This window comes from Antennarius striatus, chromosome 12 (assembly GCF_040054535.1).
Source record: "Antennarius striatus isolate MH-2024 chromosome 12, ASM4005453v1, whole genome shotgun sequence".
NCBI classification, from domain to species: domain Eukaryota; kingdom Metazoa; phylum Chordata; class Actinopteri; order Lophiiformes; family Antennariidae; genus Antennarius; species Antennarius striatus.
This window is the reverse complement of record NC_090787.1, coordinates 10,657,501-10,667,819: the sequence shown is the minus strand read 5'-3', so window position 1 is coordinate 10,667,819 and position 10,319 is coordinate 10,657,501. Positions and strand designations below refer to the sequence as shown.

General features: G+C 39.2%; 1 protein-coding gene across 3 annotated transcripts in view; it reads right to left on the bottom strand.

Moving 5' to 3' along the window:
• Positions 1-8,067: 8,067 nt before the first annotated feature.
• LOC137605414 (dehydrogenase/reductase SDR family member on chromosome X) overlaps positions 8,068-10,319 on the bottom strand; it is a 25,262-nt gene continuing 23,010 nt past the window's right edge. For all 3 annotated transcript variants that reach the window (XM_068330093.1, XM_068330094.1, XM_068330095.1), the window contains one exon: positions 8,068-10,319. This exon is cut by the window's right edge and continues 2,677 nt beyond it. The gene's annotated coding sequence lies outside the window, so the exon portion shown is untranslated.

The window sequence follows — 10,319 nt, the reverse complement described above, 5'->3', positions numbered from 1 at the left end:
TAAAATTGACAATGTAGCAGCTGCTACATTCACTGTACCTTCTCAGTGCGCACCATAATATGGATCAATAGGAAATATTGATCTTTTATTGTTATGTTGATTTTTTTTTTTTTTTGTGAATTCCCAAGAAACATTCTGAAGCAATACTTGTATTACGGAAAACATTATTTTTGCTCCGATAAATAACCTTTAGGTAACAACTTACAAAAGGTTTATGTAAAAAAAATCTGTCACAGACCAGCAAGATTGTGATTGCTCTAATGGATTTCATTTAGTTAGGTTCCCCATGAGTTGACTTAAAATCAAGTAAGATTAACAGCTACAATGGCAGGACCTCTTAAACATTGATTCTTCAAAGAATTGTCACCCCTCCACAGAGCAGCTCTTGTTGATTAACAGTGACAAGACTCAAATAAAACTTTATGGAAGTGAGGAGGTGGCTGTTTTGTGAATAACATCAGAATTAAATCTGAACTACTCAAAGAGGTAAACTGTGTAGAAATCAATGAGCTACTTAGCTGCTGTTGGTTCTGTGGTTCAGGTTTAACTGTTCTTTATGTCTGTATATTGTCTCCAAAGATGTTTACTGATATTTATACCTGCGGTGTTCCTGTGCTTTTAGCCAGTCAGAGGGGGACATTTTTTAAATAAAGATTTCATATCTGTTAGTGCAAGCTGTGTCAAAGTAGAGGCAAATTAAAAGTTTTGTTCTGTTACACAGTGCTGGAATGTATGAATGTAGTTTTATTTAGATGAGAGGGAGAAGGGTAAAAGCCTGAGAGTCAAATCCCAAGAAAACATTTCCCCGTTGTCAGTACTAACAAAATAGAGTCAACCATCGGTTTTCGAACATAATCCGTTCCAGAAGGCTGTTCGAAAAGCGAGTTGTTCGAAATCCAAAACTATTTTTCCCATTATAATTAATGTAAATAATTTTAATCCATTCCAAGTCTAAAAAACAACTTTTTCTAAGTTTTTTTGACTGTTTTACACCATAAACTGCACTGTATACTGTTTACCATAAATAAAAAAGGGTAGAAATAGACACTCTGTTTTATTTTAATAAAAGATATCCTATCGAACTTTGAACATGAATGCGCTACGGAGGAAGCATCCTGGGCATTCGAGTTCGCTCGGCTCCCAAGTGAGTCGCATTCAGGTATGTTCGGCTTCTTTCGGTTTGGTCGAGAGCCGAATTTTGGTCGAGTTCAGGGATGTAAAATTCTCGGATTTTCTTGTCGAAAACCAATTTGGTCGAGAACAGAAGCGTTCGAAAACCGAGGTGTGACTGTAAAAGAGTTTGATTCAGATCTAAACTGGAAAGTGTCTGAGAAAGCAACTTTGATAGCAAATTGAATGAGAATAGTTCTCAAACAAAACTAAACCTGTCACCACCTGAGCCACAGTAACCCCGATGGTCCGTAGTTTTTTCCCTACTTGAGCTCTGCTATTATCTTTGAAGGAGGAGACAGCCTGGTGGATGGCGTGTCTCCAGGCCTCAACATCAGCAGCAAGAACAAATTAGTGATGGCGGTCGATGTGTCAGACCCTGAGGGATTTCTTCAGGCAATCCTTTTGGTGCTTCTTTGGAGGGCAGCTCTCTCTATAGCACCATCTATACTAGAACTATTCATGTAGGAGGGAAAAACATGTCCCATGCACCTACGTGTTTGAGTGAGAGGGTTCAGAATTAAAACCCCAAGTGATAGAGGTATGGAGTCACTGAAAAAAGAATGAAACGGATGACTGAGCTCTCTTTTAAATAAGACATCTTACAAATGAGGAGAACTGGCCACATTCTCCCAACTGGCCACAGGGATAGTTCACATTACAAATCCAATTCGGGGTAACCATTTGGCCGTACAGCCCACTGTGTGCTAACCATTACCCCCCACCCCCACTCCCCACCATCATTTTCAGCCTTAGTGCTAAGTTAAAGTGTTGAGGTTTAATCTGTATTGATCTTCTAGTCAGACTGTGGGATTGGTGTCAAAGTTTATTTTCCCTGAATGTCACACTGTTCAGTCCTGACATCTGTCACATCAGCATTCACAGTGTTACTGGAGAACGAACAATCGATAAGAAATAGAGAATGAGTTTACAGGGCTGTCAAGAATTAAATTCAATCACGCACTTGTCATCAGTCTTTTTTGTTCCAGCCCTGTGGCAGCTGATGACGGTAGATGGGCCCTGACTGTATTCAATTCATGTTTCACGCCGAGCATCGATCCAACTGTAATACTTTATCGACCGCTATGACGCAAAATCAGTCTGGCGTTCGAGATATAGGAGTTCATATCACTGTTAAAAACGATGGATCCCCAAGTTGTGAATCACTCCGCAGAGTAAAGGCAGAACATCAGGAGGTTCAAGGCCATCATCGGGGGAGTAATGTAAAGTGTTTTCTTCCCAGAGAAGAAGGAAAAGGAAGGATGAGACAGCCACCTGAGAGAGGAGAGGAGATTGTCATTCAGCATGCATCTGATGACTGTCAGGCAGTTCTCCTCCACTGCAGATGTGACGCAAACGTACACCCCTCCATTTCTCTTCTCTGAGCCATCCTCATCCCCCGTTCCTTCCCTCGGCTCATTCTTTTCCTTCATTTGGTAATTTCCTTTTCTCGTCTTATCAGCTGTCCTCTCTGTCTCTCTTCTCTCTCCCTTTTTCTTTATCTCCCTGCCCTCACACCTCTATATTTTTTCCCCTTCTTTCTTCTTCTCTCAATCCTCTCAGCAGGGATGAGTGGGTGGAGGAAGCATCATGCCCTGGAGATCGTTGTGCCATCCGCTCTTTAGTCTGGACAGACCCTTTGTGTGTGCTGTGTGTGTGCTCACAGAGGCTTTCACACAAGAAATATCACAATTCTCTTTCACATGTGATTCAATAAATGCTCTGAGTTATTGGCTCATTTTATTTGTCCTTCAAATGTATGAATCTTATTTAGAAAATGACAGCTAATTTTCTTTTTCTCTGGCTTTCTCCACATTTCTTGTTTTTGCTTTCAACCATTTCATTCCACTTTTCTTTCGTTTTCTGTCCTCGCATCCTTCTCCATTATGACTTGTCCTCTTCTGCTCTTACTGCTTTCCATGTCAACACATAAATATATCCTCCTGTTCTGTTTCTACATTTCCACATTTTTTCTCATTTATCCAGCCTTGGTCTCCTTCCCCCTCCTCCTTTTCCTCCTCTTCCTCTGTGGCCATTTTTAGACAGTAATTCCCATCCTCTCCTACAGAATATGTCTGTGAGTACTTCAGTGTGTGTTTAAGACTGTGTGTGCATTTTAAGAGATAGTAGAGAATTCACAGAAAGAGAGAGAGAGGAAGGGAGAGAGAGAGAGAAAGCAATATACCACCACTCATCTCAAGCCTTGCTCTGCTACATTAATAAACCAACTGGCTGTGACCATATGTAAAAGCGTAATGTTATTTGGATTCATACATACAGAATAAACAACTCAAGAATTTAATTTACAAGTCAGAATAACTGATTTTACACCAGGGATTAAAGTTAAAAGGCATCATTGGGCAAATCAAGGCAATAACTGTAGAGTGTGTGTGCTAGTGGTGTGAGGATGGTGGACGCCAAGAGACTGGACAGACAGATCCACAGGGCTGATGACGTTGTTGAAGTAAAGTCAGACTAACTTACTGTCGTGTTGAGGAATGGGACATTGTTCAAACTAAGGGGCGTCTTGGACAATGAGTTCCACCCACTGTACAGAACACTGATGGGACTAAGGAGTACCTTCGGTAGTAGGATGACCCTTCATAAACACACTGCTGAATGCCATAGTAAATCTTTCCTGCCTGTACAGGTTGTATAATGCCTCACTTTAACATGTAGTGATGAGGAGGAATGAAGCAGCAGTTATTGTGTATCTATATACATGTGTTTATGTATTATTAAATCTATCCTCTTATTTATCTCTAATCTCAGTTGCTCTTTTTTTCTTAATTCTAAATTATGTACGCTTGGGTCTTACATTTTACTCATGTTCAGCAACAGAGCAGCTGTAATGACAAGCAATTTCTTCCCTGGGGATTAATAAAGGATCGGATTCTGACTCAGATTCTATTCTATATTCTATATTCAAAAAACATGCAGATTTTGAATCTGTATTATAAATGCTGGTGCAGTCAAAGTGCATTTTAATGTCTTAGTTCATCCTGGGGTCTGTTTAAATTTTTTACATTTTGTCGTTGTCACTTTTGAAAGACACAGAAAGTTTCTTTGTGTTGGGAGGGTGTGTTAGTACAGACAGGAGAAAAGAGGAAATGAGTATCAGGGGACTTTAACGAAGATGGTTCAGGGTCGTAATCCAAATAGTTTTTGTCTCTTTCTTCTGTCACCTTTCCTGCTCTGCAGTCTACTTGGAATTTTCAGAAGTCCTTCCAACAAAAGTGGGGCATAGACACATCAGAAATAGACAGAAGAGGATGGGAGCTGAGAATGGTGACATGCTCCCCCAACAGTGTTGGAGCCTGAGGCAAATGATGGTGATCTCAGCTACATCTCACTAATCCCAAAACAATGACTGGTCTGGTGATGGCAGGAAAAGGAAACGCCGTCAGAAACATGCATCAGTTAAGATGTCTGAGGATACTCCTCAGGTACCTGTACTGAACCCAGCCTAAGTTGTATGTTTGGTTGGAAGTTTGAAGCTTCACACCTTCAAATCTTGGAGTCTAATAGCAAAAATTCATTCATATTCATTTGTTTTTGGCAAATCCAAATAGAGTCTAGAGTCTGACACCAATAAGGAAGAGGCAGTGTACTCAGCCGCCACCCTGGAGGTCAACCATGAAGTAATTCAGTGAGTGGTGCTGCTGCAGATGCTTGTTTTAGTTCTGTTTTCACATTTTTGGAACACATTTTGTGTTAACATTCCTCTGTCATCATCTTTAGTTATATGTCTTGAGTCATCCTAACCCTTGCTGCTCTTGTTCCTCTGTAACACCATGACTCCACTACAATGCATGGCCCAGGAGACCATATGGAAGAACGAGCCTGAAACAGATGAGGATGAACGGCTCTTTTATGACAGAGCTTCTAAGCATCCAACACAGGCTCTTCAAAAGAGTCGAGATCCCTTTAACATGCTGCTGGTATCCCAATGTGCAGGAGTGACCTCCAGTGTGGCAGAGCACCCAATGAAAGTTGTTTTTGATTTTGCCAATGTACTTACTGTATATAGACATATAACAAATGTTTCATTACTTTGACTGATTGAAGTGCAGACTGAATTGATTAAATAACACACACATGGATATTCCAACACATTCTTCTTGCACATTTAGTGTACGGACCCTAATCATGATCGACGGTAATCACAAGACACATCAGCAACAACGATTTTATTTGGATTTGATGGCGTGATGTAAATATGGTTAATATATCTTAATATCTTGCTGACAAAGGGAGAAAATGTGTAAGAAAGAGATTAACAAACAAATCAGTGAGTTCTCCTTCCCGTAAAGAGAAAAGTATAGTCTTTATTGGAGCAGGATGTGTTGATGCAGCTTGTTCAGTTTCTGAAGCAGACTTGACCTCTGTATCGCATCTGCAGGCAACTGAAGTCCTTTAGTTTTGGTTTTGCTGAAAAAACCCCAAAAAAAACAGCAATATGTAAAAGGATACCTCATCGATTTTAATTTATTAGAGTGCAACAAGGTCAGTGTCTTGTAGAAAGATTCTTTCTCAACTTAATGTTTCAAGTAAAAGGAGAAACATCACATGACCTTGGGCTGTAAGGCTTTTTTCCATAAGTCACTGCTGCATAGAATATACATGGTTGTCATAATTTTGCACTTTCATCCAATTTCTTGTAGCTGCCTTACATGTCACGGGTCTCCTGGAGTGGGGTTTGGATGAGGGTTACACCCCAGATGAGATGCCAGCTCATTGCAATTTAAAACCAAATAACAAATTAATTAAATGTATTAAATTGATATGGAGTTGGGGCCCCATTATCAATAATTGTACAGTGTATCTGTAGGCATTTACTTTTTTTTTACCATATCAAAAAATTAAATTTTCTTCTTTTGTACTCATCGTGGATTTTTGAAAGGCAGTCACGTGATATCGTACACGTATCCTATTGGCTGACAGCATCCGGTAGTGTGCTACGTTCTGTGAGTCTCAGACTTCCGTGAGACACAAAAGTGCTTTAAACAGTCGATAAGATTGTGGGAAAAGGTAATACAGATAGAAGATGGCTTAACATCAGTATGGGGAGGGTTCATAAATGTTTAAATTACCGTAAATAATAAGATAAATTGTTTGTCACTCTATCGCGGAATTCGTTAATTGCGCGATAGAGCAAATAACTGCGAGGAACGATGGCGCACTGTATACCTTTCTAGGTACACATCTCTGAAACCTGACGAAATATTGTCACAAAATAAAAAGCAACATTTTCAGGAAGCCAGAGGCACAAAAATGTGTAGGTCAGGTTAAGATGTTTAATTCAGGGGTGTCGCAGGATGATACAGTCTCTGACTGCCTTGTTGTAATCTACATTTGGTTTACCTTACCTTATATTTCCACTCAGCCTATATTCCTCAACCTGTTTGCAAAGAGTCACTGTCAGGGCTCTGCATCTTGACCCTGACCACATTTCTCTTTGCCATTTCATCTTAACACCTCAAAGACGGCTAATATTCCAGGGGAATTGAGTAATTTAACCAGATGTATTTATTCACAAATATACAAAACTCCAACAAAAGAAAGTTATATACAGTATACTGCATTGAAATAACATTTATAATGACTGACATTTATAATAACAGTCACTATTGGCAAGGTGTTCTATTGGAGCAGATGGTGCTAAATAACAATTACTGCACCTTAATGAAAAATTATGAGCTAAATTCTAACCTTAATTTATTTATGCATCCATGGATTGATGGTGGTAGATGGATTGACAGTTTTATCACTTCTAAGTGGAACCAGGTTGTGGACACAATCTCTGAGGCTGCAGGTGAAACAGGTAAGCTGCTTTCATGCAGCTCCCTGTTGAATATCACTTTGAATTATACTATCTTCTTATTATTTGCAGTAATTACATAAATTAATGCTTATTAGCCACTTATTAATTTATGGGTGTGCATGCAGTGAGTTCATTAAATCCCCTGCGAGGAATTTATGGAGGGAAAACTGCCACTAAATTAGTTAATAAGGGCCCCTTAAATGTGTTTAGAATGCTTTGTGGATTATACTCGGTTAAAATGAATAATCTGTCACAAGTATTTGAGCATCAATTAAAGAGACATACACGAGAATAATTATTTTGTCATTTCAGGTTACTTGTTCTTTGTTTTCTGCCTGAGCCAGCAGCAGTCAGTTCAGTGCGGACAAGTAGTATTTTACACGTCCTTGTGTTATAAAGAGCTGAGGAGACCTTACTCATTCTGACTAATCTGCATGATGGCTTGTCCGCTTTAAAAGCACCTTGATTAGTTGTCTTGTGATTTCCAGGCATTTTGATTCGGGACTTGCTTCTCAGTCATGTAAGACAAGATGACAGCTGCTCGTCCCTGATCCCTCATACAGACCTTGATCGGCACATACAGGATGCTTGAAGAGAAAGATTCATTTGTTGTGCTGTGTCTGGCTTTAAAGTTTATGTTGCATATTCTTAACGGAAATCACAAGACAACTAATGAAGGTGCTTTTAAATCAGGCAAGCCATCATGGAGACTCGGCTCTTTACAACATGATTCTTTTATGAACTCTTACATGATTTGCTTGAAATAAATTTAAAAAATATTTATTTAAAAGTAATAATCGATAAAAATACATAAATTAATCAAGTAAAATATGTCAAAATAGAGTTTAAGTATTTCAAGTTTTGTGGTAGGAATTTGATAATTAAGTGGTGAAATATTGGAGAAACTCTGAGTGCCCTGATGTAAGTGTGTGTATCCATGTGTGCTCTTCGCTGATGGATTGAGAGTATCTCTAAAGTTCAGACTGTGCTGCAGGCTCGCTGTCTAATGCTGCGTGTCACCACTCTGACAGTTTCTCACCCACAGTGTAAAGGACAGAGAGCCGGAGTGGCACAATGATATGTTTATTGAGAAGCTTTGGATAATAGAAAAGGTGGTGGCTGCTGCTGGAATGTCACAACCACTGACAGAAAACATGGACAGGAACTTCCTTATCTACACACACACACACACACACACACACACACACACACACACACACGCACACGCACGCACCTCATCACCATCATTCCAAAAGAGAAAAAACAGCAATTCACAGGACTAGACGGTAATCACAGTTTCTACAAGCTCATTTCAACATGAAAAGTTCACAGTTACAGATATATGAGGGAGGTTTTTCTTCATAGGCACAGCAAAAGCAATAAGATGTGTACGTCAACAACAAAGTAATAATAAAAATAAAACATCTTATACATTTCCTACATCATCAAGGGTCCAGATGAAGTGAACATTTACTCTGGATTTATTGTGGGAACATCCCAATAATTCTAGAAGTTAGTGAGTTAGTAGACTGGACTGATTCCAGAGTAAGAGCTCAGTTCAGCCGGTTTCCGCCTGTATACATCTTTATTTTAATTCCTCTTCCTTTATATATATGCATTTAGCATATTCAGATCTTGGGACTGAAACATTTAATATAAATGTATTCCCAGGTCAGACATAAAAATGGCCATCGGTGCATTGTCAGTCTAGATACAGCTTAATTTGTGACAATGCTTTGAAATTATCATATACAAGTGAATCACACACAGACGATATCACACATAGATATTTTTGCAGTTTTTGATCTTTTTGTAATATTCACAATTCCAAGTTCAGAATTCTCTGTGTCGTCCTGTCTGTGTGGAAAGCTTCAGGGCTACGCTAAATATACAACAATGCAATTCATTGATAATTCAGCAGCACTCCTCCACACGCTGCCACAATAAGAACACCAAGACAGACCATTGCCACTCCTCCTCTCCTCTTTGGAAAACCATGTGTCAGGCAGGGGAAGGGGTCTATGGCATCCTCTCTGGTTCTACTACATGTATTGCAGCAGCTGGAATGTGGAAAACACCGTTGCTCTTTGAGAAAGCGTAGCATGCTCCTCCTAGATGAGTGCTGCTGGGGGGGGGGGGTGAGCTGGTTTAATTTGTGTGAAGGGACATGAGGCTACTTGTTTGTTTTTATTCTTAGTTGGTCAACTTCCTGACCGCCGTCTCATGGAACCACAACGTCAAATATTGGAACACTGAGGCGTTTGTTTCCAAGCAGTTCAACAACAGCTACTCAAACACTGAGGAATATTGCTGGCATGTAGAGTTAATTCCCACGTAGCTGTCACACCACAGAAGTAAAACAACAAACATTGTAAGGTGGTTGTACCTAGAATTTAAAATAAGAACTTCCTCTAAATAAAGTTGCAATGGCTGAATTTTGTTTGGCTGAACATAATTCCCTAAATTATCGAACAATGAATGGCTGGCGGGAATCAGAAGAAGTAAAATTCTACTACATTCTACTTTTACTAAAATTCTACATATACCCGTTGGAAAGATTTAAGATCTGTGATGTGGTTTCTTGGGATTATGCTATGGTCATGTCATTTCTGTAATTCTCTATGCTTTGATTATATTTGTCTAAAAAGCAAACATAAAAACATCTCACATCATTGTTCAAGGTAATGAAACCAAAACATTATATGACATTATATAACATTTCAGAGGAACAACTATCTCGAACGCCCACCCATATGACACAAATGCAGCATTTGTCTAAAGATAGATCCTCTAGAGTTTGCATTTTATTACAATGAGCTAAAAGAGAAGTTTCACAAACTCCACAGCAAAAGGCCAGGAAACACCGGCCATTCTCATCAAACATTGTGGAGTTTATCTGGTTTTCAAATATTAAAATTAATAATATATGTGGACTTTACAAATTAACAACGACAACTCGTTTCAGACCCAAAAAGTTGTACCTCCGTGGGTCTGAAACCATGTCCCATTTAACAGAGAGGAGCAGGCCCTGCTTGACCTTTTGTGGGTCGCATCCCTCAGAGGATCCACCCCATGAATTTGGACACATCTTTTTTTTCTACATACACATTGAATGTAACCATTCAAAACAACTTACACAACATCTTATTAACATGTTTTTTTTTATACACATAGACAATTTGAATTCCTGATATATATATATATATATATTGGTGTGTTGAAGCTGGTATCTTTGTTATCTGTACACGTTCTTTCTGTATTGTGGATATGTGGATCTAGCCTGAATTAGTACCACGGTGATAATATTGCTTCACATACGGCAGAT